Here is a 27,010-nt window from a genome sequence, read left to right on the forward strand (position 1 = left end):
ATTTTCTTGATTTTGTTGATCATACCTGAAATGAAATGAACAGATTTCCGTGAGACTATATAAGATGACTTCTTATATAGTGATTTTTTGGTTATTCCAAAATAGTGTTATAATGCTTTTTACATTTCACATATGTGACATAATTGTTTTTATGTGTAGATTAACGATGATTCAGGTGGAAAAGGTAGCAATTAGATCAAGATATTGAAGCTCCGATCTCAATCACGGGGATTTAGGAACCAACATTTTTTTGATGTAAGGAACAAAATAATATATTTTTATTTCTAGTGTGATTTGATAAGACAAAAATTTGATGTATGGATATATAATATAGGATCCTATTGTTATTTTGGTATGTTCTTAACTAGTTTGATTATTGGACAGTGCAAATATACACATGGATGTTTTTAAATTAAAATTAAGAATGTGATTACAAGTAAGTTTGATTATTGGGCGGTGCAAATATGCACATGGATGAGTGTTTGCTGCTGTTTTGTTCTGTTGTTGCAGTCAGCTGTTTCTGTTGGTTGGTTGTATAGGGTTGCTGCTATGCTTCCTTCGGCCTTCTATTTGCAGATTTATGGTCTGCTTGGTGCATGTGTGCGTTTCTGTTGCAGTTTGGGTTTCATAGACTGCGGGTTTTGGGCTCTGTTGTGTTGAAGGTGTTGTTGGTGTGTTTTTTCTTGTAGGTTGTCTACTCTGTTCTTTACTGCTCAATGATTCTAGGTTCTTCTGATGGATGGATGCTTTTTGGGTTTGTTAGCTCTTAGGGTTGCGGTATGTGCACCCATTGCTGTGGTTTTTGTTTCTTTGTTTGAACTTTTCTTGTAATACTTCCTTTTGGTAATAAAGTTTCTCTATTTTAAAAAATATAAAAATATATGATTGGTAGGTAAATTGTGACGCTTTTTTGCATCAAAAGTGGTTTGGTGGGAAATAATGGGGAGATAAATTGTAACGCTTTTTTGCATCATAATCGTTTTGGTGGGAAATATGAGGAGGTAAATTGTGATGCTTTGTTGCATTACAATCGATTTTGCTCAAATGTAGCTCGACAAAAATTCACCACTAAAAGCGTCATTATATTGAAGGAGTGGCTTAAAAAAGCGTCACAAAATTCGAACTTTGTGGCCACTAAAAGCGTCATTATATAGTGGCCCAAAATATAATGACGTTTTTAAGAAGCGTCATTATAGAAAATTGTGACGCTTTTTAGCGCCACTTTTCGACCAAAAAGGCGTCACTATGAGTCGTGTTTTTTGTAGTGACTCTTTAAACTATAATTAAAGCTTCTCTCACTAGTAGAGAAATCGTCATTTGCAACTCATCAATTACAACTCACGCAAGTCATACGAGCTGCAACAAGGGTTTGGTCAACGCGGGTCAACGTTTAATGAGCTATTCGCAGCAACTTTATTGACCGCGGGTTGTGAAAAGTCTAATTTTTTTTTCTGGAAGGAATTTGCAGCGAGCACATACTCTACAAGCTGCGATTAGGCGAATATATTGCAACTTTTCCCTTTATTGATTGCTGCAATTAAGTACATTCGCAACTTCCCCCTGTATAATCTATATTAATTGGTTGCAATTAGAAACATTCATGCTGCTATCTTCTCGACCAGTACATTCTCACTTTAGATCTAGATCTAGAATTCCCAAAAAAAGCACAGTCCATGGTTTAAGAATCTCCATAGCTCGGATCAACAATTCTCAATCGCCAATATATGCTCCCTTCTACACAAATCTCACCGCAAATATCTCATCGTTGTGCCGCCACCGGAAAGTTTTTCCTACTCGCTCCTTTGCAACTCTCACTGTCGGTAACTACCTTCCTCTTCATCTTTGTTCCTTCGCCAGCCATAACACGCGTTTATGAGATAGGGAAACTTGTAGTGTTTCGACTTTGTGTCAAATCGTCATTCATGGATACAGAGAAATAAAGGTGGGGCGGAAGAGAGAGAAAGACGCCGAAGTCCTATTATGCTCGTTGTTTTACCTTCACATCGTCGATTGTGGTAAGAATTCAATCCTTAAACCCTTAGTTTTCTTCGAAATTGTTTGATTAATGTTTAGCTAATGTGATTCTTTTTAGGGTTGATTTGTTGTTCTACATTTGACATGTTAATTTGATGTAAATTTCTGGGTTTCTATTGGTTTAGAGATTGATTTAGGTGATTTTAGTCTGTGTCTTTATGCCTCTTTCTCATACCCCATACCCCAAACCCCCGCTACTGAATTTTGGAAGCTGTATTTGCTATTTTAGTTACCCCCTTAGAGCCACTGTTTTGGTTTTTCTCTTAGGGTCATTGTTCTATGAATTATGAGTCTATTTTGTTGTCTTTCTGCGTCTCACAGGAAAAATTTATATTCGGAATTTGTATTTAGCTGCAAAAGTGTAGTCAAAATTTTCTTGCCGTGTTTGGTACCTTAAGTTCTTTGGAACTTTCAGTTTTAGGTTGGTCATTGTCAGTGTCTGAGTAAGGAGATGTTTCTTGCTGTTGTGTTATGCATTTGGCAACCACTCTTATATAATACGAAAGTTGTAGCTACATTGCTTTATATAATACGAAAGTTCTAGTTACATTGCTGTATTTGTTCCCTTTTTACACGGAGTATGATTCATCTTTTGGGATACAAGTAAAGGTGTAAACTTCAACTACATGATTATTAGTAGTTCATTTCAGGTTTCACAAGTACTAACCAATATCCCCGTGAATTGCGTATTGGGTTCGTGCGTACTGATACGGTTGAGTTGTTTCGGGATAATTTAATTAGGTAAGGAAATCTACGAATTAGGTAAAATTGATTCTTACTAATATTGTTTTACTAGAAATAATGTCTTGTAAAGAAACTATTCCTTTGAGGTTAAATTATCGGTAAGTAAAAGTATACAAAATTTGATATTTTAAGAATACAAATCATCTGAAATTAGAGGATGTGAATAATGCAAAAATGGATACGCTATCACGAGATTTCTGTCCCACATCTATTTGAAAGGAAAAAGAGCAAGGTTGTATATGTCTCGACCTCATGAAATCAAGCAATGGAAGGGCATGTAAGGATGTGATGAGTCAAGGGTCATTGAATTCTTATATATGTATACTGATATTACAAGTTTCTGGTTAGGATTGATTTGATCTTTAACCTGTTAAAATTTCACTTTTATCGTGCTTATACTGAGATTGCTTCTTTTGTTTCTGTTTGAGTTTGTAGGTTGAAAGATTGAATGGCGCAATATCTCACATATATCTGAAGCTACAGGTGACAATCCTTCTTGCCTTTTGTTTTCTTCCATTATTTCTGATTTCATGTTCTCTTTAAAGCCATTTTTTAGAATTGCAAACTCCAGTTAACTATGAACCAGTTAAGGTTCAGGTTTCAGAGGTTACAGTACAGACTTTTATACATATTGAACAATATATAAGCTAAACCATATTTCATTTTCGGATGCTAGCTTTCGCCAGTCTGGTTTATCTATGTAGTCAACCAAATTCTCTGTATAGTACTGAGCCATGATGAGTTTGCTGGTTCCTGGAAACTCATTACTTCTTCTTTATCTAAATCATCTCTCCATTGGATTTTGTAGGTTGGAAAGAGATGCTTTGCCTCTTTTTAGAATGTCGAGGCAGAATTTCAAGATCCTGCATTTGATGAGGTATACTTTGCCAACATGTTTTTGTATAGGAGTATGGATGATCAGAACTTTTGTCACCTCCTTGGACTAATTCTGTCGTTGAATAGTTCATAATAATCACAATTTCATGAATTGTTTTCTCATTATTACCTCAAGTGATATTTAACTCTCCATAATACTCCCAAATATGTAAAGTATGATACCACTTGAAAATTGGGTGTTATAAGTTATTCAAGGTAGTATTTTTATAGATGCCTAAAAATTAGTATTCACCATGTTAGTTGTTAAGTTGTTTTTTATTCAAGTTAGTATGATATCACATGATAAAATGCGGTTGAGATTGTTCAATGAGTAAATGGTCATCTTCTGGACACCATAGTTATTAATGTTTGTTTCTTATTGGTATCGTGATACTGAGCTTCTGATTAGTCTGGGAGGTGAAAGTTTGTGAAAATTTCCCCTTTGGGATTCTGAAACTGTGGGAAAACTATATAAACAAAGCTCAGGTTCCTTTTTCTTCTGCACACTACACGTAAATCATGAGCAATATCTATATTTTGTTAAACACAATAGGTAGTAAGTTATAAAAGTGCCTGTTGATATGGTCGTAGTTGGAGAATTATGTACAACTGTATAGAACTTCTGAACTAGGAGCTGAATAGAATAATATAATGATTATGATTTTTTCTTACAGGTTTGTCATTCTACACATTAGTAAAGACGTTACGTGAGTTTTTGGACCCATTGGTGAGCTCGTAGAAGGTATGTCCATGTTGTTCTGTTATTGTATACGTTTCTTACAAAGTTTTCTTTTATTATCTTATTAATCTCGATATTGAGCTGCTATGCTAACTGCCAAGTGCCTGCAAACAGCAGAATATGAAAACAAAATTAGAATTATACTTTTAAAAAATAAGCTAGCTTCATGAGCAATAGAATTATAGTGTTGTGACTGGTCGAATGTTGAGTTGTCTTGTTGCTGGAGTCAGTTTGTTTGTCGGGTTTTGCAGTCTGCAACTATTCAGGGGTTATGCTGAATAGCCATTCAGCCCTCATTTCCTTTGCAGTATGTACAATGAAGTGTGTAGATGTGCATTGCGATTTCTTAATGCATGAATCTTTCTTTCATGTCTCCCCATCGCTCTTTCTGTTGTTGTGCTCCTGCTTGCTGGTGTTCTTGTCCAGCCGTGGCTTCCTACAGTTTTTGTGTTTGCTGGTTAGTATGAAGCTTGTTTAGTGTGCGGGTGTGTTGCGTGTTGGTGTGCAATTTGTTCTGTGGTGTGCAGTCTGTTTTGCTGGTGTCCAGGTGCAGTCTGTTTTGCTGTTGTACAATACAGTGTGCATTCTGTTTTGCTGCATGCTGTTTTGCTGCAGTTTGTTTTGCTGTTGTACAATAGTGTGCAGTCTGTTTCTTAGTCTGTTTAGCTTGTTTTGAATAGGCTTACGACACGGTCTCTGGATGATACAGAACTCAACCAAGTGAAGGCTGAAAGCAACCATGATATGAAGAAATCATTAACTTGGTGGGATCTTACTTGGTTCGGTATTGGTGTTGTCATTGGTGCTGGTATCTTTGTACTTACTTCTCTCTGTTTTATGTTACACCGAGTTTGCTGTTGAGATTCCTGTTGCAGGTACTTTTTTCTTTTCTTTTTTTTTTAATTATTTTTTTTACACAATGGAATATCCCTGACAGCTCCCTGCCCCTTGAATTAACCTAGGCAGCAACGAACTCGGAATCAATATTTATGACTGAAGGAAATAATGCCCTTGGTCCAAGTATGCATTCTATGTTAAGTCTAATAAGTGCGGTTCAGTATTAATTAACAAGTTAATAATTCAGTGAGATCAAGTGAGCAGAATGCCTAGCTAGAGGCCGCTTCAGTTCAAGTGGAATTAATGATATTAATCCACAGCTTACTCTTGACTGAACCCGTAGGGTCACACAAATAGTACGTAAACGGATCAAGTATTTGATGGCATTAAATACTCTATCTATGGATATTCGGAATCGACGGATCTTGGTTTCAGTGGGAGCTGAGATCGTCACAAGCAAGAAATGAATACTCCGGAAACGATGATATTGCCGGAAACGGAAATATGGATCGTATCGGAAATATAAATATTATCCAAGTCGTAGATGTTGCCGGAAACGGAAACATGGTACGTATCGGAAAATATTATCGGAAATGGAAATATTGCCGGAATCGGAAATATTGCCGGAAACGGAAATATTGTCAGAATCGGAAATATTATCGGAATCGGAAAATAATTCCGGAAACGGAAATATTAAATATTTGTTCGAAACGGAAATTAATTCCGGAATCGGAAATATTAAATATTGTTCGTATCGGAAATGAATTCGGAAAACCGGGAATTTTATCGGAAGCGTATCGTACGAATAAGCATCGGACGAGGCCTGCCGGACGAAGGCCCAGCACGAAGCCAGGCCATCGCCCAGCAAGCAATGGCGCGCCACAACACAGCCCAAGGCTGCGGCAGGCCTACCGCAAGGCAGGCCCAGCGCGCAGCTTAGGCCATGGCAGCCTCGTGGGCTGCGGTAGCTCGCATGGGCTTTGTGGGCGTGTGGGCTGTGCACGGGCATGGCCTGCATGCTTGCGGGTCATGCTCGTGTGTGTGTTTGTGTCCATGCATAATTCCTAAAACTATTAGGATTTGATGTATGATTAAATTCCTATTCCTATTAGGATTATTTAATTAAATAGAGTCCTTGTAGGATTCTAAGTTTAATTAAATCGTATCCTACTAGGATTCCAGTTCCCTTTCCAAACCTCTATAAATAAGGGCCTAGGGTCATAATTTATACATACAATTGAAGTATTCAAAGGGTAAGTTTTTGAAAGAAAATTCAGCCACACTCTTGCACAATAATAACCGAAATTCCTAAGCACCTTAAGGGCGATTCTAGTTGGTCAATCTTGAGGCGGATCCGGACGTACTGTGGACTATCTACGGAGGGACGACACTTGGAGTCCTAAAGACTTGTTCTTGTTCGGTTCGGGCGCAGCTAGGGAAGGCACGCTACAAAGTGTATGCATCTATACTATGCTAAATGATTATGTGTAAATAATATGCTTTCCTGGCTTTATGGTTTTTCCGCATGATTTATGTATTGTCATATGTATCATAACCTAACAGTGGTTTCACGAGCCTCTTATTATTTTCATAATCTAAATTGCATTAACATGGTTAAATATTACAAATTTGCAAGAATTAAAAGGGGTGATTAATTTTCGTAATTGTTAATTAATTGCAAATTGCGTTTATTTAATTATACGTACGCAGTTTTTCGGCAGTTTCTTCGTTAATCATCCAAATCGAGTAATTTTTGTGTCAATTCCGCATGTAAAAGGCATTCTAAAATTTTGACAAAATTAATATTTTTCGGCCGAACCCAGAATTCTCAAATTCGAAGCCTAACTATGACTTTTCGGAGGTTTTAGTTTTTCGAATGCAAAATTTCGTAAATTTAAGATGTTAAATTAAATATTTGCGATTCTTGTTGATAAATCTTGAATTTTTGATTGACCTACTGTATATGTTTAACAAGTTTGAATGCCTAGCCTTGTTAATTATGCAATCTAATTTGTAATTATGATTAATTTGTTGAAAATTGGAATAATTTAGAATTAATTCGATTTTCATAATTAGTTATAATTTAATTAGATACCTATGATTAAAAACCACCATAAAAATTGTAAATTTATGTTAAATTTTAAATTTTATGACCTAGACTTGAATCCATGTTAATCGGAAATCAATTAAATAATAAATTTTCGATTTTTCGCCCTAAAATTATGAAATTAATATGATTTATTAATTTGTCATTAATTTTGAAAATAAATTTTTAATTTTTATGCGATTCGCTCATATAACTTGCACGCACAAAGCAATGGACGCTACGTGTTACCCTTAAGGGGTGTTGTATAGTGCGGGCATGCGACGACGAGCAAAGGGAGCTCGTCGCCCATGCGTTACAAATGCAGCGAGCAAGGGCATGGTGAACGAGCACAAGGCAGAAGCCCTGCCTTGTGTCGTGGGCTGTGTGCAATGGGCGCATGGGCAAGGGCGAAAGCAAGGCACGAGCAGTCGCGTGTGGGCAGCAAGCGAGCTGCGCCACAGCGCGCACTGCCTCGCGCAAGCGTGCGGAGCCTCGCGCGCAGCGAGCGCAAGCTCGCATGCCACGAGCGCTACGCCCAGCATCGATCGCTCGCGCGCAGCGAGCGCCAGCTCGCATGCCACTGCCTCGTGCAATGAGCGCAAGCTCGCGTGCGAGAAAGGCAAGCGCACAGCGAGCGATGGCTCACATGGATCGAGCGATGGCTAGCGAGCGCAGCGAGCGATGGCTCGCATGAATCGAGCGCTGGGGTGCGCAGCGAGCGATGGCTCGCGTGCATCGAGCGCTGGCGCGCGCAGCGTGCACCAGCTCGCGTGTTCAATTGATGCCTTGCGATGGTGAGCAGCAGCGATGCGACGCAGCGCATGGGCTGCGCGCACATGGCCATCGATGGCTGTGTGCGTGTGGCCCAAGGGCGTGCGTTGCGTGGGGTTGTTGCGTTGCGATTAGATCGTTTTGAAATTTTAATTTGAAATTTTCAGTTTACGTAATTTTAATTAATTTTAAAATTAATAATTTAAATTATTTTCTTGGATTTTAATTTTGAATATTGTAATTATAATAAATTTTATTTATTCTAATTATTTTACTAAAATTAAAATCATGAATTAATTTAAATACGACTGAAATTAAATTAAATTTTTGGATTCAATTATAAATTTACATGAGCTTTAAATTTTAATTAAATTTGTATGTTTCCGGTTAGACTAGAAATACATTTTTATGTTTAAAATTAGTAAAGCATATGAATTTATTGGTTTAAGTGGGAGCTCCTTTTAGTCATATACTCTTGATTAGGTCTACAAATCCTTAAGGTTAAAACAACTTGATTAGAATTAATAAGGACTGAATAATTGGTAGATTATTGGTGCCCTTGATTAATTGCTGCAAATGTTTATGTGATGCATAATGTGTTTTACTAACCAGCTATGTGGGCCATTCATGATAATGAATGGGTGAATGGTATATATTGTATATGTACTGTTTTGCAGGTTATGAAGTGACTAGTATGGCCCAAATAGGATAGAAAATATGGTCTGCGTACCATTAATTTGAATGTAATTGGTCTAAAGTACCAAAGTTGTTTTTCAATTCAAATATGGTCTGCGTACCATCAAATAGTTGTAACTAGTTTTAATTATAGCTTATCCTATTTGAAGAAAATGGTGCCTCCCACGAAGATTTTCAAGACGGACTTTGAAGTTGAAGCTTCAAGATGAAGTCGGGCCATACTAGATCACATTTATCTTATGCATACTTTAAGTTATTTATTGCTTTAAATATGTCTTAATTATGCACGAGATTGTGGCTTGATTATGTTGCATGATTAAGGATTTTAGTTCACTTAAAATCTAACCAACATAGTAAGAGCCTTAAGTTCCAAACTTAAAATTGAGTTAAAAGGTGCCATGCCAAAATATACACTTGCTTGGATATCCTTTACATCAATCTAGTAATAGTTTTCGCTCAGCGAGGTGTTACTTATTGGTCCTAAAGGGGCAAGGTACACAAATAATTGTGAGTACATGTTAGTTTTGGTGAAACTCAACGATATAAGTAAGGAGTCCTTTTATGACGTGGAAAAATCGATAGGTTTTCCTAATAAGTTCTTAGACGTGCCTATCAACCAAGAATAGTTTCTAGACTATTAGCAAAAGGTTTTTGCTTACCTAAGATGTTTTAGGATTAAGTCGACAAACTGTGCTTAATTCTTCAATGATTTTAGGATCTTGGAATCATTTTATTCACACCTGCCGGAACAATAAATTCGAATAAAATGCTAATAACTTGTTTAAATTGCACGATTGCTTTTCAAGTTATTACTCATGATAAATGTTTAGACTTTGCATGCTTCAATGTATGTTTTAATTATTGTTTATAATTAAATATCTTGCACTGCAATAAATCCTTTTAGAAAGGTAACAATAAATTTCCTCGATTGGTAGTGAATCCAAGAACGATTCACGGAAATGAGAGAAAATGAGCAATTTAAAATGTACGTTTCTTATATCGACTTTTATGGTTGTTTTCGAATATCAAAATCGAATGGCAAACCAATTGGTGCTTGTGAATTCAAAATACAATGTAGTTTTGAGATCATAAAGCATTGAGTTTAAACGCTCAGCTTTACCAATGGTTAGCAACCTAATATCTTTGTCCATTTAATTCCTCGAATGAGTCTAGTCCCTAGACATTCGAATAGATTGATGCTTAGAGAACTTTAGAAGCTTCTGGTAAGATCATCTAGTTGAAACAGAATATTCAACATAAATAAAATGGTAAGAACTCTGTTGGAATGACATCGGACATGTCTAAACAAAGTATAAAAGTCAACACTATAGAATTCAATTCTTAAGACTATAAGAAAGGGTACAAGAAATAGGAAAACAAGGAACAAATGAAAGGAATTTACAATTCCGTTTCTACCTTAAAGTTTATGTTTAAAGAAAAGTGACCTAGCAATCAAACTTCCTTGGTATCATATACTGCTTGAGGTTCTTACTTCGGTAATAACTCAAACAATGGAAGCTAGGCTACACTAATGACCTACAAGTGGGAAATGAAGCATGGCAATGCTACATTAGTTGTAGGGTCATCTGGTTTGTTTTAAGTCCTTTCAAAGGCTGGAACTTAATGGCTATTTTGTTCCATAATCAGCATACCTAAATTTCTGTTTTCAAACACAGAAAGACTCACATTCAGAAGAACAAAAACAATGTTTGTTTGTTTGAATGAAATGGTCATTTACGGGTTGAGTCAATATGCTTGATTAAAACAAACAAATCTTTAACAATAAAACTTTACTAGGTTCAAATCAATCTCTTGATTTGAGTTCCACTAACCTTTAGCATTGTTGCTTAGACCATATCAACAAGTTAACATTCAAAAGCTCTATTTTGATGGACTTTTGAAAGTTCATTGATTTCTAAATCAATTTAAGACAACTAGTCTTACTTGTTGAAAGTAACAAAAGATATGAACTATTGTTAGAACGCCTAGACAATAGAGTTCAAAGCTAAAGAAAGGTTTTATGACTTTATTATTTCACACAGATTTGAGTGAATATAGGTTTATTTACTCAATGTGATATAAGTTTGAATCTGTTTGGCTAGTTCAAAGATTCAGAAGTATAAAATCCACTTGGCAAGAAATCATAAAGATCTAGGTTAGATCATGTTGATGATTACTTGAGACCAAATATGATCATCAATGATTGTGTGTTATAATTTCACAATCTAGGTCCATAAGATATGGCATATCTTAGTTGGAATAATCGAAGTCAATTAGTACTTGATTCGATTAATGATGAATCATAAAGACTTTTCCTATAATTTCTAAAACAAAATGCTCAACTACCACCAAACTAAACCAAATTCGTCAAAGCTATTGAAAAGTAATTTCAGAATAACTTTTCGTAAAATACATCTAGAGAGTTGCAAAACTCAGTGGGAGCTTAGTGTTTATCATTCGACAAACTAAGGCCCAAGTAGAGATATATGTTTCATTGTGATTTATTCAAATGAGACACAAGGGTATTGTTTCTACCACGAATTTTTGAGAACATAATGTTTGTTTGCTCGAAATGATGTCCTTTTGGAGATTCGTTTCCAAAATGACAAGTGGGAGAAAATAGACCTCGAAAGTCTTCAAGGTGAACAACAAACATAAAACGGAGATTCCGGAGGCTTTTCGAAGTTCTTTAGAAAATCCGAACACTTATTCTTTGAGGACTTTAGAAGTGGCTTTAAAGAATAGACATCTCTTAGAAGACTTTACAAGTGCTTCAAAGAGAACAGAATATTCAAAGGACTTTCAAGTGGCTATTGATATTCTATTGTTTGATGTTCTATACCCAAGTAGGCATAGAGTTCAGGTCAATGAAACTATGAGATTCTTCTATTAGATAGTAAAGAAACCTACAACTTGCAATCGAACTATTATCACGTAGATTAATGAGTTTTTGACTTGTAAGAAAGCTATGACGAAACCCAGATTCCCTAAAATGGTTAGAGGCCATATATAGACTTAATGTTTAATTGGTTAAAGGCCATAAAAACATACTCAATGTTTTGATGACAAATTTGAAATTTTGTTGATTTGCAAGAATAGTTTCACACCTATTGGTTGCAAGTTTGTTTTAAGGATAAAAACCATCAAACATGAAATTATGTTCACACACAAATCTAGATTAGTTGCTAAAGGTTACAAGCAAATTCACGATGTGGATTGTGTTGAAACCTCAAGCAAAATCGTAATGCTTAAGTCTATAATTCAAGCAATGATTGCATATTGGTACATATGGCAATTGGATGACAAAACATCTTCCTCAGTCAAATGTTGGAAGAAACTATGTACATGGTATGTCATAGGATTTGTGGATGCAAATAATGCTTGAAAAGAATAGCTAGCTTATGAAATCTAAGTACAGATTTAAGCAAGCAATTGGGAATTAGAAATGTATTTTAGTAAAGCTAGTAAGTATTTTAGTTTCATAAAATGTACATGATTCTTATAGATATATAAGAAGTTTAGTGGGAGTACATAAAACTTAATTGGTCCTATGTGTATCACACACATATCTCTCTATTGTGAAATAACATTCAAATGCTAAATACTTAGATTTGAGATTATTCATCAATGATGGACCAAGGCGAAACTTAGTACATACTGGGTACTAAGATCTATTTACAAAGATCTTATAATATTGTTTTGGATTAAGTAATGGCATTTACTAAATCAAACACGAAATACTCCATTGGAGATATTCGACCCATGTGAATAAATCTAAGTAAAAGAATGTTTGAACTATGTATAAGCATTTACTAAGTTAACATCAAAGAATCTAATGAGATTCTTCACCTATATTATATGTCAAAGAATTTAGCTGGATTCAGTATCTACTGAAATTGAATGAGCTAAAGTTACATGAATAGAATTCAATTGGGAATTATTCTGCAAAAGAATTTATCATGTATGATATAATATGAGGATCGCCAAAAACGTATCGTATGGCTTTAGGCATGACGAACATATACCAGTCTCTATTGATCTAAGTGAAGATCAACTAGATTGAGATCAAGAATACTTATGGTACTTGAAAAGGTACATAGGAATAGTTCTTGATTCAAGGAAATAAAGATATGCTAAATATTGATGCTACACGCATAAACACTGGCAAAGGAACAAGCAAGACCCTTTGGAGTTAACCATTGACAAGGACGAGCTAAAGAGCATCGTGTTTCGAAATGGCAACATGGATTGGAGACCATGAGTTGTTGCGTGGGAAATTAAAATAATAATTTCTATGTTCTAAGATACAGTTGGAAAGTCTTCCACATATCCGTGAACTGCTTGGATAAGTAAATCCAAACCAAAGCATCACTAGCAACCTATACAGTTGAAGTAGAAGTACTTATTGCCTAAGAAGCAATAAAACTGAGTTGTTTACATTAAAAGGTTCTTCACTGAACTTGGGTGGATCACATGTCTGCTGACTTGATGGTTCTTCATTGAAAAATGCGTAGAACCACTCCTGAAGCAAGAAAATACTAGATCACAAAATAAACATACTCAAAAGATCTTATCATCTATCTCGAAGAACATTCTATGAAAAGGATATTAAGATTGGCAAAGCATGATAACTAAACCTATGCAACAAGTGAGAAACAACACTCACATTGTGGCACTGGAAATCAAGCATAGCTTTGAATTCCATGAACTGTTTTAAAGATGGGTTTGAGGCCTATGGTTGTAAAACATTGGGGTTGAACATTTATCATATATGAAATGTATTTTCATATTCCATTTAATCTTGGTTTAGTATTAAATGATGAGTCCCTTCAATTTGACGAAATATTCAAAATAGACTGTCAGGACCAGTCCTGTGACTAAGAAATGTCTATCAAGTGAACTTGAATGTCAAAGGTTGAAAATGGTCCCTAGTCGGAGTTTTCTATAAAATTGGACGCATAGAAAACGTTAGACGATTAGAATGCAAGATGACTAGTAGTTCTGTTTCTTGAACTATGTGGACATGGCAATGTCATAATCATTTGCATAGATACTTACTTTGGGAAGACTAGTATCGGACAAGACCTATGAAACTTTACTGTAAGAGATGAAAATCTGTCATAAGTAAATTTCATTAAAATTATTAGACACTAAATCCTCAATACCTGAGTGATTTGAGATTACTTGTTTGAGAACTGGTTGCTTTGACGTTGACCAACCGTCGCACCGTAAAAGGAGGCTATAAAGGCAACGCTCAGGTAATCACCTATCAAACGAAGTCTAATCTCAAGATCGCAAGATTGGGATTATCCTCCCATAAATCGGGATGAGATGCTAAAAAGTTGTACAAGGCCACTCGGAGAGCTAGAAACTGTGAAATGCATGGCCGTGCTCGGATGAATCATAGGCTATGATTATCTGTTTATTTGATCAGTTGAACTCTGAAACCGAGAAACACCTCTGGACATAATAAGGATGACAACTCTTACCTTATGTTCAAGAGCAAGCATCGAGCGACAAAGGAATTAGGAAATGCACACTTGTCCCTAAGGACAAGTGGGAGACTGAAGGAAATAATGCCCTTGGTCCAAGTATGCATTCTATGTTAAGTCTAATAAGTGCGGTTCAGTATTAATTAACAAGTTAATAATTCAGTGAGATCAAGTGAGCTGAATGCCTAGCTAGAGGCCGCTTCAGTTCAAGTGGAATTAATGATATTAATCCATAGCTTACTCTTGACTGAACCCGTAGGGTCACACAAATAGTACGTAAACGGATCAAGTATTTGATGGAATTAAATACTCTATCTATGGATATTCGGAATCGACGGATCTTGGTTTCAGTGGGAGCTGAGATCGTCACAAGCAAGAAATGAATACTCCGGAAACGATGATATTGCCGGAAACGGAAATATGGATCGTATCGGAAATATAAATATTATCCAAGTCGTAGATGTTGCCGGAAACGGAAACATGGTACGTATCGGAAAATATTATCGGAAATGGAAATATTGCCGGAATCGGAAATATTGCCGGAAACGGAAATATTGTCAGAATCGGAAATATTATCGGAATCGGAAAATAATTCCGGAAACGGAAATATTAAATATTTGTTCGAAACGGAAATTAATTCCGGAATCGGAAATATTAAATATTGTTCGTATCGGAAATGAATTCCGAAAATCGGGAATTTTATCGGAAGCGTATCGTACGAATAAGCATCGGACGAGGCCTGCCGGACGAAGGCCCAGCATGAAGCCAGGCCATCGCCCAGCAAGCAATGACGCGCCACAACACAACCCAAGGCTGCGGCAGGCCTACCGCAAGGCAGGCCCAGCGCGCAGCTTAGGCCATGGCAGCCTCGTGGGCTGCGGTAGCTCGCATGGGCTTCGTGGGCGTGTGGGCTGTGCACGGGCATGGCCTGCATGCTTGCGGGTCATGCTCGTGTGTGTGTTTGTGTCCATGCATAATTCCTAAAACTATTAGGATTTGATGTATGATTAAATTCCTATTCCTATTAGGATTATTTAATTAAATAGAGTCCTTGTAGGATTCTAAGTTTAATTAAATCGTATCCTACTAGGATTCCAGTTCCCTTTCCAAACCTCTATAAATAAGGGCCTAGGGTCATAATTTATACATACAATTGAAGTATTCAAAGGGTAAGTTTTTGAAAGAAAATTCAGCCACACTCTTGCACAATAATAACCGAAATTCCTAAGCACCTTAAGGGCGATTCTAGTTGGTCAATCTTGAGGCGGATCCGGACGTACTGTGGACTATCTACGGAGGGACGACACTTGGAGTCCTAAAGACTTGTTCTTGTTCGGTTCGGGCGCAGCTAGGGAAGGCACGCTACAAAGTGTATGCATCTATACTATGCTAAATGATTATGTGTAAATAATATGCTTTCCTGGCTTTATGGTTTTTCCGCATGATTTATGTATTGTCATATGTATCATAACCTAACAATGACACACTACTAAAATCTAAAATTGCCACTAATGGAATACAAAGTATTAAAGTTTGATTTCCAAATTTCGTGCTAATACTCTAATAGAAGGATAACAAGTATACTTGTTTGTTCATGTAGCTTTTTTGTTTGATTTGTAATTTCTTTATAAGGAATTTAATCATCATATAATATAAAGTTTCAATTCGAAAAGCAAAAGAGACAAATAAAACTGTGCAGGCCTCAATTGTTTCTCAGAATACAGGACTAGTTAACATGCAAGTTTAATGTTAAGTTTTCTTGTTATTTTTATTTGATTTATAAATTTCTTTATAAGGATATCAATGATAATAATACTAGTATAATTTAATTCAATTATTGGGTTTATGTGAACGCATAATTTTATCGTAGCCTGAATTTTAGCCTAAATATGTCCATCACGATCCAACAAGCCTAAAACGTGCATAACCATATAGGAATGAGTCTTAGAAAGTTTAAACATAGCCTATAAAACATGTAATTAGTTTAAAATGAGTCCATAGGTTCATGAGTTCGAAAATGGGAGCGAAAATGTCTCATTTTAGCCTAAATATGTCAATAACGACCCAGCAAGCCTAAAACGTGCATAACCATATTGGATTGAGTCTTAGGAAGTTTATACAAAGCATATAAAACATGTAATTACTTTAAAATGAATCATTAGGTTCATTAGTTCAAAAATGGTAAATAAAATGTCTCATTTTAGCCTAAATATGTCCATAACGACCCAACTAGCCTAAACCGTGCATCACCATATTAGAATGAGCCTTTGGAAAGTTTAAACATAGCATATAAACACATGTAATTAGTTTAAAATGAGTCCATAGGTTCATGAGTTCGAAAATGGGAGCGAAAGTGTCTCATTTTAGCCTAAATATGTCCATAACGACCCAACAAGCCCAAAACGTGGCATAACCATATTGGAATGAGTCTTAGAAAGTTTAAACAAAGCATATAAAACATGTAATTAGTTTAAAATGAATCATTAGGTTCATTAGTTCAAAAATGGGAGCGAAAATGTCTCATTTTAGCCTAAATATGTCCATAACGACCCAACAAGGCTAAAACCTGCATAACCATATTGGAATGAGCCTTAAAAAGTTTAAACATAGCATATAAAACATGTAATTGGTTTAAAATGAGTCCATAGGTTCATGAGTTCGAAAATGGGAGCGAAAATGTCTCATTTTAGCCTAAATATGTCCATAACGACCAAACAAGCCTAAAACGTGGCATAACCATATTCGAATGAGCCTTTAGAAAGTTTAAACATAGTATATAAAACATGTAATTAGTTTAAAATGAATCATTAGGTTCATTAGTTCAAAAATGGGAGCGTAAATGTCTCATTTTAGCCTAAATATGTCCATAACGACCCAACAAGCCTAAAACGTGGCATAACCACATTGGAATGAGCATTTATAAAGTTTAAACAAAGAATATAAAACATGTAATTAGTTTAAAATGAATCATTAGGTTCATTAGTTCAAAAATGGGAGCGTAAATGTCTCATTTTAGCCTAAATATGTCCATAACGACCCAACAAGCCTAAAACGTGCATAACCATATTGGAGTGAGTCTTAAAAAGTTTAATCATAGCATATGAAACATGTAATTAATTTAAAATGAGTCCATAGGTTCATGAGTTCGAAAATGGGAGCGAAAGTGTCTTATTTTAGCCTAAATATGTCCATAGCGACCCAACAAGCCTAAAACGTGCATAACCATATTGGAATGAGTCTTAGAAAGTTTATACAAAGCATATAAAACATGTAATTAGTTTAAAATGAATCATTAGGTTCATTAGTTCAAAAATGGGAGATAAAAATGTCTCATTTTAGCCTAAATATGTCCATAACAACCCAACAAGCCTAAAACGTGCATAACCATATTGGAATGAGCCTTAGAAAGTTTAAACATAGCATAAAAAATGCTATTAGCTTAAAATGAGTCCATAGGTTCATGAGTTCGAAAATGGGAGCGAAAGTGTCTCATTTTAGCCTAAATATGTCCATAACGACCCAACAAGCCTAAAACGGATAGGTTCATGAGTTCGAAAATGGGAGCGAAAATGTCTCATTTTAGCCTAAATATGTTCATAACGACCCAACAAGCCTAAAACGTGCATAACCATATTGGAATGAGTCTTAGAAAGTTTATACAAAGCATATAAAACATGTAATTAGTTTAAAATGAATAATTAGGTCATTAGTTCAAAAATGGTAGATATAATGTCTCATTTTAGCATAATTATGTCCATAACGACCCAACAAGCCTAAAACGTCCATAACCATATTGGAATGAGCCTTTAGAAAGTTTAAACATAGCATATAAAACATGTAATTAGTTTAAAACGAGTCCATAGGTTCATGAGTTCGAAAATGGAAGCGAAAGTGTCTCATTTTAGCCTAAATATGTCCATAACGACCCAACAAGCCCAAAACGTGGCATAACCATATTAGAATGAGTCTTAGAAAGTTTAAACAAAGCATTTAAAACATGTAATTAGTTTAAAATGAATCATTAGGTGCATTAGTTCAAAATTGGGAGCGAAAATGTCTCATTTTAGCCTAAATATGTCCATAACGACCAAACAAGCCTAAAACGTGCATAACCATATTGAAATGAGTCTTAGAAAGTTTAAACATAGCATATAAAACATGTAATTAGTTATAAGATTCAATTTCTCTTAAATTAGTTTTTGAGTAACTAATACCAAGTTTTTGTTTTTTGAAGGGTTATGTACAAAGAGAAATGCCATACTCTAATGAGGAGTTTGAAGAAACTCGAGAACATTGGGCAAAGTATTTTAAGGACAACTATTTGATGGATGCCGGCGAATGAGTTTGTTGTCTAGTAATGTTATGTTTTATGTTTTTGTTATGTGTTGGATATGACGTTTGATGCTACTTGGAGCATATATATGGTTTTTGGAACATATATGTATGTTATGTCTTATATACAGGTCTTTATAAATTCCCGTTTTGTTCGGGTTTCACAAATTACAAGGGAGACTATGGCAAAAAAAATTCAACCTATTAAACTATTTATAATGTTTTTATTATAATTTTTTGTCAAAATAAAAGGATTGTCCAGGGATAAATATATAAATATGCATCTGATCGGAGCTATTATATTTAATTTTTTTTTTAAAAAAAAGCATTAATTGCTGCGCGTGTGCTTGCACTGAGCTGCAAATGACAACTAATCGCAACGCGTATTTCTCAACAAAGCGCTGCAACTAATTGTTATTTACAACTTATAGGGGTCGAAACGCGTTGCAACTAATACACTATTTTCAACTTATACAGGTCTACCCGCGCTGCAATTAACTGATTATTTGCAGCGTCTATGACCGCTACAAAAAAACTTACGGTATTTGCAGCCATCACAATTGCAGGGCGCGAAAACGCTGCAAAAAGCCCGTTTTACCCGCGCTTCAAATGTGATTTTTTCTACTAGTGTCTCTCTATTCCCTTTCACTCCCTAGTAAAACAACATGCCACAAAACATAGTGTCCAATGTGATTTAGGCCAAATTTCATCGCGACGACGGCGGTTGATTTATCATCCTAAAACTGTGTGTTACTTCAAACGTTCAGGACCTTCGGAGGGAGACGAGTTTGACCTTAATACCACGAAGTACAACGATTCATTTACTGAAATGAGTTTAAGTTATAATGTGCTAGAGGATGAAATCAAAGAAGAGCTACTCGCATCTTTAGAATCTCGGAAAATGTTTAATTATCAATCCGCAAAGGGTTATTAAGCTTTCGGATAACTCGACCGGTCTGGCGTACTTGCCCGTCCTTGAAGACCTGGCAAACATACATCGAGGGGTTTGTTGTTTCGTGAAATGGTACTGTCATTATCACCACGGTACTACGGATGTAGTACCAAGGGAACTTGCCCCAATCATGAACATGAAGCCTAATATTGACCTGGCCATCATCCCGACGTACACCTTGCCCAAAGGGGCAACCACCATATTTGTCGGTCCTTAGACCGACGCTGTTCATCTAATGCAAGTATCCGACACGATCACTGAAGTTGACATTGAGGTGCATCTTTGGAGAACATCAATTATGGATCGAAGGTATTACTACATTCAAATTTCATCCCAGCTGGATTCAAAGGACGACAATAAGCTTGTGGTTCCTAAGGGGTCGATGTTTGTTTGTTGGAATGTCAAAGACATGAAGAGGCCCTCATTTGTTGATAATTTTCAGATGTTGGTAGTGACACATTCCCGTTGGTATTTGTCTTGACTGAGTGTCTCATTTCCAGAGACATGATCAACGACGCCCTCGCTACACTAGAGGACCGGTACAACGTACCGTGCTGAAGTGTTCCGGGACGAGCACTGTGTTGGAGGTCCCGGGGTGGCTGTTGTTCTGTGGAAACCATTCGATATTTATCCACGATTTTGGCTTAAAGAATATAGGGTTGAGGGTTCATTGCTCGGAGCTACTTTTAAGGTAATAATTTCATATTCTCTTTCTATTGGTAATAATTTCATATTTTATTTCTATTCGTAATAATTTCATATTTTATTTATATTGTTAATATTTATTGCTTGTATTTATTGTTTAGCTATATCATCATACACCTTGTTTGTGACTTCTATTTTAAATATTTATTGTTTATATTTATTGTATAGCTATATTATCATACGTATTTACTATAAGTTAGTTATTTCATTGCCAATTTCTTATAGTGATGGTTACTTATTATAACCACAAATAAGTAATTTAATCCGGACTTGTGGATACATGAATTTAAAGTATTTGGTTACTTAGAAGGGGTTTGACTAAAAGTATTTGGTTACTTATAAATAAGTAATTTTAATCGTACTTGTTAATTTGGATGTAATTATGGACAGTTGATACATGGATTTAAAGTACCTAGTTACTTATTATAACCATAAATAAGTAATTTAATTCGTTTATGGGCAGTCCTTAAACCAACTAGGAGCAATAAGAAGGATCCATATCCGAACCCCAATAAGAAGGATCCCTATCCCAACCCCCCTGGAATCATCATCTGAAGAGGAATGGATGGTGACACGACGGCTAGGTACAGGCCCGGGGATTAGATCTACCGCGGTTGATGACGACCCCTCAATCCATGATTGCAATACCTAAACGGGGATATGCCCGACCGTGGGTGGATGGATGCGTTTATTAATTACGCTACTTTTAACTCTTGTTTTTATGTTGTGAACGTAATATACGTACTAGTAATGTACGCAAATATTGAACACTGAATGTAATTTACATACTAATAATTATTGTTAACATTTTTTGTTTAGCTATATATTGTAATACTTCATTTTTTAATCTATGTCGTTTCATAATGGAGTTACAGTATGATTTTCTAGTTTTAACAATGTGCTTGCTTGTGACTTGTTTATTGCATACTTGTTTACTATGATGTGAGTTACTTGATTACCATAAATAAGTAAATTTAAAACCTCTTAATGGACAGTCGTTAAACCAGCCGGGAGCAATAAGAAGGATCCCTATCCCAACCCCCCTCGAAGAGGAATCACCTGATTTTCCAGACATTGACTTTCAGACTTATCTGGATGAGGAAGAAGAGGAATCACCCGACTTTCCAGACTTTGACTTTCAGACTTATCTGGATGAGGAAGAAGGGTATGATGTCATGGCGTCTTGGTACATGGACTCTGGACTTGATGATGACTCCTCAATACATGATTGGAATATCTAAACGGGGATCCGATCGACTACGGGTGGATGCGTTTATTAATTATGCTACTTTTACCTCTTGTTTTTTAATCACTCTTATTATGAATTACGTACACTATCTTTTATGTTATGAACTAAATGCAACGTTTATTAATTATGTTTAATAATTATGAAAACTAATGAATTGTTAATAATTATTATTGTTTTCACCGTTATTATTCACACATAGGGAAACACCAAAGTTAAATATGGAAATCGTCAAGGACACCTCCCTCTTTTATAAACATATCTATCTTTTTAAGACATCTCTCTATTTAAACACATCCCTCTCTACCTCTTTCCTTTTTATTTAAGACACCTACCTCCATAGCTCCCTCTTTCCTTTTTATCTTATCTCCACTTTCTTTCTCCCTCATTTCATCTTTATCCACATAATGCCTATCACTTTCTGTTCCAGTTTCATTTTTGACTTCAACAACTACACATGTGGAACTCCTTGGTAAGTAACCTAGAAAATTCTTAACTTAGTCTATACAATTTGTCTAGTTAATATATAAACTTTATTTTGTAATGAATGAAGGTTATTCCTTGTACTTTCAACCCAAATCCCACCGACCAACTCGTCGGTAGTCATTTGCTCCGCCCAAACACGGACGCTTTTTGGAATGTCAACATCACATATGGCTTAGATTCCCCATATACAATCGTCGGTGATGGGTGGGAGCGTTTCCTTAGGGATAACCGAGTATGCGTCGGAAACAGTCTTCATTTCCATTACGCCGGCTTCGATCAGATCATGGTGGATGTTGTTACCCCCACTGGTGTGTTCAAGATATATGAAGAGCAACTCGAAGAAGAGGAATCGCCTGAGCCGGTACGACGGCGTTTTCGTGGAAGTCTAAGGGTATGTTCGTAATTATTTGTTATTTACGTGTGGTAATATGTTAACAAAAGAATTATTTATGTGTTTTTACATCATTACATTTAATTTGATACTACTCCCCCACAAAGAGTTACATTTAATTATATAGTTATTTTATTGACAGTTACTATTTAAACGCTAAACCCAAGTACCAATACCCCTTGTTGTTATCAGTGGTTTTTCATAATACCTCCCTTTCATCTCCCCCTTTCAAATTTCTCTTTCAGAATCTCCCCCCTTTCATCTCCCCCTTTCAAATTTCTCTTTCAGAGTCTCCCCCCTTTCATCTCCCCATTTCCATCATCAATGGGTTATCATAAAAACCAAAATCAAAACATAGCCTCCCAATCTTCCTTAAGCCAAATTTCATCCGAACGTATGAGATTGTTGTATCATCCGAAATCTGTGTGTTACTTCAAAGGCTCAACGTCAACCGAAGACGAACTCGATTTAAACTACACACGCCACTATGATTCATATTATCACTTAAACGTGGGGGTGCAACTTCCAGTTCCAAACGATTTAATTCGTGGCGAACTTCTAGCATCAACGTTGAAACGACGGATTTTCACTAACCCTACCAGAATTATGGTGCAATTAGACGGCACGACGGGTCCGTCGTTCGTGCCACTTCTTGAAAACCTCGGTAGAAACTTTCATCCTGCTGTCCCCCTCTTTGTGGAATGGTTTTGTGACTACAACGATGATGCTGTTTTCTACCATATGATCTTGGTCCTATCAAACCTTTTAACCCATATATTAACCTAAAATCTCCGATTTACACACTTCCCTTTCGAAAAGCCTTCATATTTATCGGCCCTTATACTGACGCCATTCATCAAATGGAAGTACACCGAACTGTGACGGAAGTCACCATTGATGTATTCCTTAAACTCACCGAGACAACTAAACGACGGTATTACATAGTCAATTTTTGTTCTAGTCGGGATAAATTATAAGGGGGTACACATGTTGTGCCGAGAGGGGCGGTGTTTCTGTGTTGGAATGTGAAGGACATAGGCAGGCCATCATTTGTTGACAATTTTAGTCTACTTTTTCAGAAATACTCACCTATGGTGTTTGTTTTAACCGAATCTCGCATTAGTAACAAAATGATGAAGGTTGTTTTAGATCGACTACCGGGGTTATATAGTTTTCGTCTATTTGGGGGGCAATCAGGAGGCTCGGGCGGGGTTGTGATACTCTGGAAAAGGTTTGAAGTGCACCCGCTCTATGCTGATCGGGAACTTGGTCAGATGGCTAATGTTACTTTTAAGGTAACTTTCATTAAACATGAAGGTGTAGTTGTTTGATTTTATTGTGATTGGATTTCATCAAACATGCATGTGTAGTTGTTCGATTTCATTGTGATTGGATTTCGTCAAACATGCGGGTGTAGTTGTTCGATTTCATTGTGATTGGATTTCGTTTCCCATTTTAGATTCATTCTATTTTATATTCATTCTATTTATATTCTTAGAACCTTCATTCTATTCATTGTATTGCCATTCTATTTGTATTAAGTTTTGGACGTTCATTCTTTGTTGTTTTAAGATCAAGTGTATGACTTCAGTTACATAATTCTACTATTTATTCTTTGGAGTTTACAGTCTTTGAATCAACCTGGGGCTAGATCAAGGATTCCTATCTCTATCGTGCCCTCTCGTCCATCCTGGAGGTCCGAACAAGAGGTGGTTGAAGAGGAAGATGAAGACGATCTTTTTGAAGGAGAGGAAGAAGAATATGAAGACGATCTTTTTGAGGGAGAGGAAGAGGAGGATGAAGACGATCTTTTTGAGGGAGAGGAAAAGGAGGATGAAGACGAAGAGGAAGAGGAAAAGGAGGATGAAGACGAAGAGGAAGACGAGGAGGTTGTGTTTAGCAATCTTTAACATTCTTATCAAATCTTAATCTTTATTTGATCAATCTTAATGTTATTGTCATTTCGGCCCTTACGTGTTTAAAACTTAAAGATTTAACGTGTTATGTATTAAAATTTAAAAGGGGAGTCGGGAGTGCCCCTTCGTTTAGTTAAAGTTGTGTTTTGTTTTTAATGTAGTGCATCTATTGTGGTTTTAATGTAGTGCATCGATTGTGTTTAGCAATCTTTAACATCCTTATCAAATCTTAATCTTAATGTTATCAATCTTAATGTTATTGTCATTCCGGCCTCTACGTGTTTAAAACATAATTAAAAATTTAATGTTTTATGGATTAAAATTTAGAGGCATTTAATTTAAAAGGGGGAGCCGGGAGTGCCCCTTTCGTTTAAAGTTGTGTTATTGTCATTCCGTCCTCTACGTGTTTAAAACTTAAAGATTTAACGTTTTATGTATTAAAATTTAGAGGCATTTAATTTAAAAGGGGGAGCCAGGAGTGCCCCTTCGTTTAGTTAAAGTTGTGTTTTGTTTATAATATAGTGCATCTATTGTGTTTTTAATGTAGTGCATCGATTGTGTTTAGCAATCTTTATCATCCTTATCAAATCTTAATCTTTATGTGATCAATCTTAATGTTATTGTCATTCCGGCCTCTACGTGTTTAAAACTTAAAGATTTAACGTTTTATGTATTAAAATTTAGAGGCATTTAATTTAAAAGACATACTTACGCACATTATGACTTCCTCCATACTAACACACACTCTTTGGTTTACTACTAAAACTAGAAATCACAAAATACTACTACTGATTTACTTCCGTAACGCAAGGACGGAGAGTGGTGGAGTACGGAATAAATCGTACTACACGACTTGAACTACGCACATTAGTTGATATGACTTCCAGCTGCCCATAATGTTTCTCATGCAGGAAATATCTATATATGTAACTTCCATGACAGAATATCAAGATCTTACCCATGAGACAGAAATCATTTGTCCATAGATGAGGTTCAGTGATGCTTAAACTTTGAACCACGTCTATGCTAATTTGTTCACGCCATGAATTTCTCTCTTGCGTGTCTTCAGTAGCTACGTCTAATCCCCGCAAAGTAAGAAGGCCTTTTTGGGGATGGTAACTAGCCAAACAAATAGATTCGAAATACGATTTTCCTGGCTTATGTTCCCATCCATAAATTTGTAATGGCCAGTGAGTGTTGAAATATTCAGTTGCTCTTGTGGGCAACAGAATGAATGCGGAGGTTCCAATTTTTACATTGTAATGGAATATGTAAGGCAAATAATATTTAGAACCTTCAGATAAATAATCACTGTAATCCGAAATAACATACAATCCATCACGGCATGCCACCGGGTCATCGAACATCAATCTCCTGTCGCCTATGTGAAGATTGGCATGTTTCATAATGAACTCACCATTGGTAAGAATGTGGACGTCATACCCAATATTCCATTGACCTCCTTCATCATCAACATCAATGTGCATTGTGAACAATAACAGGGTATAATCGATTGGCTGATTATTAATTTCCATTCTAAAACCATAACCAAAAACTAAGCAAGCAAATTATCGGACGTATTATAAGTTATCCTTGTTACCTTTACTTCACGAGGCCAGTCGATGTAACTCCACTTTTGCATTGCTGGATTACCGATAAAGATCATTGAAGATTCCTCTTCCTCTCCATATGTCGTGCCCAAAACTAAACCATTACTAGATGCTAGGAGACGACGACAGTTTTTTTTCCAACCATATCTTCAATTCCATGGGAATATCACATACGTTTAATGTTTCTGGAAGAAAACAAATCCAAACACGTGTGTCCACTCCAAGTCTCCATGACCATTCTTGGATGATCAAGGATTCTACTTCCTTAGCTAGTGAATTTTGACATTGATTATGAATGAAAACCTTATTAGAAAGGTAGTTGTGGCATTCTTAAGACGTAGCCGCAAATCTAAGTAATGGTTTAGCAGATAACAAAGACATTATCTCAAAATGAATTTGATCCATTGACATTCCTACGAAAGAAAAAGGATATATAAATTACAGGCAATAGAAAGGGGAAAAAAACTGAAGATGATAAGGATGTGTAACACAAAGTTATAAATTATGACGAGTTTTAATTTATCCCGCTCTATTAGTAGTTTTATGGATTTTCTAGTTTTAATTTAAGCAACATGTGATTCTTATTATATGATAATGTGGCTATAATACAATTCTACTGAATTATTGGATTCAATTTTCCCGTTAGATTATTGGATTAACCTTACTCGTGTTGAGTTTGTTCACTTTGGCATATTATTTTTGAATTGGTTTGATTGTCTTGGCATATTACTCGTAAGTGTTGAATTATGATGATTTATTATTTTTCACCTCGTTTTGTTGCAATAGATATCCTAACCTATAATCACAGGCTATTGAATTATCAAATATTACATTTAAAGTATCTTAATTGTTTATATGCAATTGATCTTAATTGTTTACTACACTTCATTCGATGAGTGTGATTTGTTATCCATTTGTTATCCATTTATATGCAAGTGATCTTAATTGTTTACTACACTTCATTCGATGAGTGTGATTTGTTATCCATTTGGGTGATTTGTTATAAAATATTACATTTAAAGTATCTTGTATTATCTGAAGAATTGGTTAATTCACTTTGGCATATCACTCGCGTTGAATTATGATGATTTGCGATA

The 27,010-nt window shown here is 35.8% G+C and overlaps 1 long non-coding RNA gene across 6 annotated transcripts; it reads left to right on the forward strand.

Annotated features, from left to right (window-relative positions):
- Nucleotides 1-1,458: 1,458 nt before the first annotated feature.
- On the forward strand, nt 1,459-18,731 carry LOC110776632 (uncharacterized). 6 transcript variants are annotated; one of them, XR_002530205.2, is made up of 7 exons: nt 1,459-2,015; nt 2,675-2,775; nt 3,214-3,261; nt 3,587-3,655; nt 4,329-4,396; nt 5,074-5,268; nt 18,510-18,731. It is a non-coding gene; the product is annotated as an uncharacterized lncRNA (long non-coding RNA). The 6 variants fall into 6 exon arrangements; XR_008923997.1 differs by having other exon boundaries at nt 5,103-5,268; XR_002530206.2 differs by having other exon boundaries at nt 2,685-2,775.
- Nucleotides 18,732-27,010: the final 8,279 nt, after the last annotated feature.

The sequence above is a fragment of the Spinacia oleracea genome, chromosome 6 (genome assembly GCF_020520425.1).
Source record: "Spinacia oleracea cultivar Varoflay chromosome 6, BTI_SOV_V1, whole genome shotgun sequence".
Classification (NCBI taxonomy): Eukaryota; Viridiplantae; Streptophyta; class Magnoliopsida; order Caryophyllales; family Amaranthaceae; genus Spinacia; species Spinacia oleracea.